General features: G+C 30.4%; 1 protein-coding gene across 2 annotated transcripts in view; it reads left to right on the top strand.

Moving 5' to 3' along the window:
- The window catches only part of LOC108749411 (sushi, von Willebrand factor type A, EGF and pentraxin domain-containing protein 1), a 53,667-nt gene that overhangs the window by 10,677 nt on the left and 36,241 nt on the right, over positions 1 to 6,749 (top strand). The gene's annotated exons all lie outside the window — the stretch shown is intronic.

Raw genomic sequence — 6,749 nt, forward strand, 5'->3', positions numbered from 1 at the left:
CACGAATCAACACGCGTGAATTGGAGAATATCACAGTTATTACAATAATTAAAGATGCGCTTCATAATCCAATGCAGGAATTTCCTTTATTATAGAAAAAATTAATCACGACGTAAGGATCAAGATAACCTGGCCCAGGATCCAGTTAGAAAGTATGTTTGCAGTGCTATAGCAATTATGACGATGCGAGTGTTTCCTGGTAACGCAGGGCGACCGTTATCCGGCATACTGTGCAGGAAAATAAATAAATTTGTCCATAGCTGATACTTTATTACCTGAGCGTATTCCTTCACGCATTTATCAGAATTTGTTATATGCTGCAGAATATTATGACTACAAAATAATCTATTATTTGGCGATCTTTCTGTTTCTTAAATGGATAATTAAGCATACCACAGCACAAATTTTTCAGAAGTTACGTATCTTTGACCCTTCGGAGCTCACGATGGGTCTATTAGAGATTATTCACTTAATTGTAAAGCTCTTTAAAAAATGTTTGTTTAATTTTCCTTACATTACATATGCAAATTTGAATTACTCTTATTAAAATATATTTAGTATTCATTCTTATAGTGAAATACATTTAGTATTTATTTTTTTTATATAAGTCATTTTGTTATTTTGGTTCTTTGAAATTAATCTTTTTAATTAACAATAAGCCTTAACTACCTTTTCAATATGATATAATACCTGGCTTTCTTTTTCCAATACTTTACCAATGTTTTTTTCATTACTTTTTTATTAATAAAGATATATACATTTGCTTGATACAATTATGTTCTTTAATGTCTATCGTCTTAACTGAAAAAAAAATTTTACAATATGTTAATTCTTATGGAAACTAGATATAAGCAATTGAATTGGGTTCCATAGTCAGTAGCTACGTTAAAAATTTTAACATTCAAAGAATTGATCAAAGCTTATTCGATAAAGTTTGTCCGATCGAATGGCGCAATTGGCGCAATCCGCGAACTATTCCACAACGCCGAATTATTCGCGTTCCTTCACGCTCGGCTTCACCTCGGAAAGCCGCGTTCAAACGAGTCTAGGAGTCATTGCTCGCTTTTTACACGCACCGTTTCGTGCCGCTTAACAGGAAGCCCGAATACTTTCTAGCGCTGACCTAGGATCCAGTCCAGTTCTAGCTACAGCTCTCATGGGATTCAGGTTCCATCAAGATCCCAGCCTTTTCCTCAATCTTCGATTTACGCGCAATTATCTCTTTTATTTTAACTATGCAAACTGCGAGTTCCACAACGATGAGAAATCAAGCGGATGTTTGTATTTATTGACTTAATGACAGTTGACATTATAAGTACAGTTAATCTGTGTCTTTGCTTTTCACAAACTGTTACTTATCACTTGTATGTACTTGTACATTTCTCATTCAACAACGTGACTTTATAAATACATAGCGTTTTCTTTTTTTCAGCTAAATTATTCATATAATTGACATTTAAATCTGAATGAACGTAAGGGACAATTCGATTTCAACATCCTACAAATTGCCAGTTTAACCTTGTGCTGGAATACAGTTTATACATTTTAACATGATGTAACGTTTTATGAAAAATATCTCATATATTAATTACGTCCCTTGAGAATTAACGCCAAACAATTATTACTGACACTGGAACTAAAACTATTTTATTTATATTAATTATCCTTAGAAGCTATCGCTATTGAATGATATAGTACATACTATATCGATACTACGTATAACAAAATAGACCACTTTTAATTAATGTAACATAAGTTTTTCACACATTGCTTCTAGTGATTATAAATATTATTTAAATATATTTAGCACTCATTCTTATTAAAATATACATTTATCATTCATTACTTTTTTGTACGAGTTACATCATTTTGATTTTTTGAAATGAATCTTTGTAATTAAATCTTAACCGCCTTTTCGGTATGACATACCTGGCTTTTTCTTACTAATGCTTTTCCAGTTCTTTCTCTATTGCTTACAACTTATGTTTTTATTAATAAAAGGTATTTATAAGAAATATATTATATAGTCTAGACTTTTATAAACACAAATAATCTAATTATTAAAAGAAAAGAAAGAAGAAGCACATTATTAAATTCATTCTTGAAATGATATGGAGTATGTTATTCAATTGTGTATTTATCCCCTTATAACACTTAAGTAAACAATATACGGTAACATAAAATTATTAAAATTATTTAAGATTACTATCACGCTTTCTGTTATATAATACTATCACAGAGAGCCTATACATAAGCAAAATTTTTAAAAGCTTGCGTCCACCAAGCTTTTGGCTCCAAGTCGATTGTCTACAACATCGTTTACCTACATCATTCACATTTGCTGACAGTTCATTTACGCGTAAAAATTATTGCCTACATGCACGCTACTGCGCACAAATATAAAATTAAGAGAAAAAGGCACTAATTAATTTTAAGAAACTAAAGTGAGATATTTCGTATAGAGAAAAATAAAAGTATATTTTAATAAGAATAATCTAAATTTGTGTGTGCAGATGTAATGTACAAAGAAAATTAATATTTATTTTTACATTTTAAATAAAGAGATTTATATTATAATTGAATAGATCCAATAAATCCTTTCGAAAGCTTAATACACAAGAGATTTTCTTATTAGCGACATAATATAGGTAAAAACAATAGGTTCACTCAGCCAAAAATGATGTTAATAATCATTCTTTGTGCCGTTCTGCACAACTAACAATATGGCTCACCAATCAGTTTTCTCTATTCAACTACTACAGTCTATGTAGAAAAGTTAAGCAACTTTTTTCTAATAATGCCCATTTCTACCAACGTAGATTAACTTTAACCTCGGTTCAACTTATTCTTCGTCTTTTTCTTAAATCTTTTTCTTAATCTTTAGAATTAGAAAAAGACGAAGCGTAAGTTAAACCGAAATTAAAGTTAATCTACATTGGTGGAAACGGGCATAAATGCTCACGCACGATCAACAACAGTCGTTTAGCAGAAAGATCAAAGGTGCCGACAGAATGAACTTACTGTTCTTACTTATACTGTGTTGGCGGGTCCAAGCGCATTTATTCACAAGAAATAAATATAAGCCACAGGAAGCGAACCGGTTTAAATACTGTGACTTACTATCAACCACAAATCTTTTTGAGAGCAACTCGAAGGACACCAGCTCGAATCCATTTTACCGGTTTCGTATCATGATTATAAAAGACAGGACAACGTTTGTGCATCTATACAGATGGATAATCGTTGACGTTTCTTTGAAGGAGACATTTCATATACATTTATATATATATATGTACACACGTATATACGGTTATGCGCGCGTCCGGATTCCCTGATAAACCGTTATGATCGTTAAGAATCGACTATCTCGAACGGGGCAGTGGGAGCATGTCAGACATTTAGCTCTCACCGCAGAAAGATTTCCTACCAACGACGACGTAATCATGAATAATCGTAATCTTGTCGTGGTCGGTCCTAATCGATAAGATACTTCCTGCCAATCGTAAATCTAACGGGTTTTGCATTCGGGATACATACGATCGGTTCGTCAGAGACGACGTGTTTCCGTAAGAACATTTAAATGATTAACTTACTTATTTTACGCGAATTACCTTCCTTTACTCAACAACGGTTGTAGAAGTATGACACACTCAAAGCAGCAGGGAACCAATCCATTATCTGTGAGAATAAAAATTTATTAACCAATACACTTGATTAGTACCTGACAGTTGAAAGATAAATAACTTAAAAAAAAAATAATAAAACAGTTATCTTCTTTGATTGTGTTCTTTGATTCTACACTCTAAAAAAATCTAAAAAATACGAACGTGTATTTAACAAATTTTAACTATTAGTTAAATGTATAGCTAATCAGGGGCCGATTTAACTTTTGGTAAATTTTACCTATGAGGTAAATCTGGTAATATCCACGTGATTGGGTAATCTTGCTATTTACCCAATAGTAAAATTTACTAAAAGATGGAACAACTGGCCCTAATTGTATTAATTACCTACACTTTAAATAAAAATATTCTCATTTATCTTAATTATATTTAGAAACACATTTTCTTATTGTAACAATTTTTTATCCAGATTCTGTTATAAATTACTGCCAAACTTCTTTTATTACCTTCCAATACAATATAGAATCTATATAAAATCTATAGAATCCTTAAATTAATACAATGAAGAAATAACGGCAAAATACAAATGGACGTTAGGAGTCAGGATTATATTGCACAATGCTAACTAATATCTATTAATATAATATGTCACAAATTCAATTTTGTACGTTTCGGCTCATTTGTATTTTGTTTTGTCGTTATTTATTTTTCCATTGTATAAAAGAATCTGTTATTTAATTATTTTTTTAATTATTTTCAGAAAAATTTATAACTTTTTCACAATTTTTTCATTTTGTTAAAAAATACATCTAATACCTTAATATTACACATGCGGTGTTTATATAATTCTTACCACATTAATATTTATATATGTAAATATTAACATGATTTAATATTATGAGTTTTAATCATGACATGACATTAAAAATGCAAGGCATTAAATCTATGTCATGTTGATACTTGTATTTATACAATATACACGGTAAGAAATATATAAACAACGCATGATGTGTTAAGGATATACATATATTTATTACGCGTACTTTTTAATAAAATAGAGAAGTTAAGAAAAAGTTATAGATTTTTTTCTATTACATTGGAAAATAAGGCAAAAAATTTGACAATAATTTAAAATGTAGATTAAAAATTATTTTAATAAAAAAATAGTTAAGATATAAAATAAGAGAAAATTTTCATTTAAACTATAATTTTGTATTGTTAAATATGTTAAATATATTATTGTCTGTTTAAATATAAATATTGATCTTATTAAATTATTTCACATATATATAACATTCATTTATATACGGAAAATATAAATTTTCAATACTAATTATTTTCTTGCAAAGATTGTACACCTGATACATTCTTAAATCCACACCCATATTTTTTAGAGTGTAGTTTCAGCATTTCTCGTCGATGATTATTTATACAACCAAAATTTTAAGAGACCACGATTACATGTACGATTGAAGAAAAACTCTCACACGAGTTTCCACAACGCAATCGGCATCTTCAAAACTGAGGAGGTCTAATTATCCGACCACTAATTAAACGCGGATGCTCGTGGCAGATCGCACGACCGCTTGCTCCAGTTAATCGCGAGGCACAATTGCGACGGTCCACGGACGGACAATGACGCGTTGGTTGCATAAAAGCGACTATACAACGAAACCGCAAAATACAATAAACTTTCGCGATCCGTATACCACGCCAACGACGCGACGGTGTATCGCGAAGCACACGAGATCGCTTTCCAGCGCTTCCCACGAGTTCGCTCATCTACGATGCGCCTCGCGACCGTTGCATCACGCGTCTACCCACAATTGCTTGCGACTTGGAAAACGCATGTAATACACGCATGCTCTGCTTTAATCACTGTATTATATTTTTTTTATTGCTTTTTTTAAATTTAGAATCTATTAAGAGCTTATGTCATTTTTGAAAAAAAAGAGAAATGTTAAAAAAGACAATTTTTTTTATAGATTTTGACTTTTTGCTTATGAAATAATGAAATGATTAAAAAGTTCGTGTCTGGGGAGCATCTCGAAAATTGGCAAAAAACCTTGAAGTTTTGATAAGTATACATCATGTTTGTACTCAATTTTTGAAGTATTTTCCAAACAAACTTTTCAATAATCATATCCAGAAGATTGAACAAATCTTTTAACAACGATTCTTTTTAACATCATCTATTAAAATGTATCCAAGACATATCTCAAGAAAAGTCAAAATTTTCGAATTTTGTATTATGTATCAATTCTGTTCTAAATACAACTCTTCAATCAGGAAGCATGATAAAGTTGAATTCAAACAGATAATAGAAAAGAATTGAAAACGAAAGAAATGGCACTAATAAAAATAGGAATAGTTTTTTGAGTCTAATATAACATCATAATAAAATTAAATCTATAATACATTATTTTTAGATTTGAAACTTGAAACAAGCAATTTTGTGATTAGCTGTAGTTAACTTATGTTTAATGGTGCTGTAAATAATTAATTAAGGATGCACTGCATACATCCGGGAAGGAACCAAATACTAGATATTTGCCAGATATCCGGTACTATATTTCTAAAAAATATATCAGTGCCATTATACGTGTTATTTCAATATAAAATTTCGGCTGGATATATTGCCAACAGTCTTTCTTCGCACGCAGGATATCCGGTGCATTCTTATAATTAATCAAAACGCAATTCTTCTTTCTTTCCTTTTGAACAATTAACGAAGTGCTATTTAATTATCAGTTTATTGCCAAAGTTACAGTGCGATTTTTTATAAAGCTGATGTTTTAAGGTAACAAAAAAGAATTAACAGACATTTTATTATTGGAGATATAATAAAATTAAAGATTCTCTTTTTAAATAGAATTAATCACACATAAAAATTACATTAAAAAATGTAAAGTGATTACTACATGGATGGTATTTATTTAGTTAAATAAAACTTTGAAAAAAAAACTATAAGAAGAGTTGTATATTGCAATAATATACTGTTTTATTCCATTTCCTAGATGGAATTTTTCATCACTTTTTTAGACTTGCCATTCCACAGTGCAAGGGCACGATATATTTCGAGACGTGACAAACGCGGAAGAGCAGCGTGATACTCAGATGACCCCA

The sequence above is a fragment of the Trachymyrmex septentrionalis genome, unplaced genomic scaffold, assembly GCF_001594115.1.
Source record: "Trachymyrmex septentrionalis isolate Tsep2-gDNA-1 unplaced genomic scaffold, Tsep1.0 scaffold29, whole genome shotgun sequence".
In the NCBI taxonomy this organism is placed as follows: domain Eukaryota; kingdom Metazoa; phylum Arthropoda; class Insecta; order Hymenoptera; family Formicidae; genus Trachymyrmex; species Trachymyrmex septentrionalis.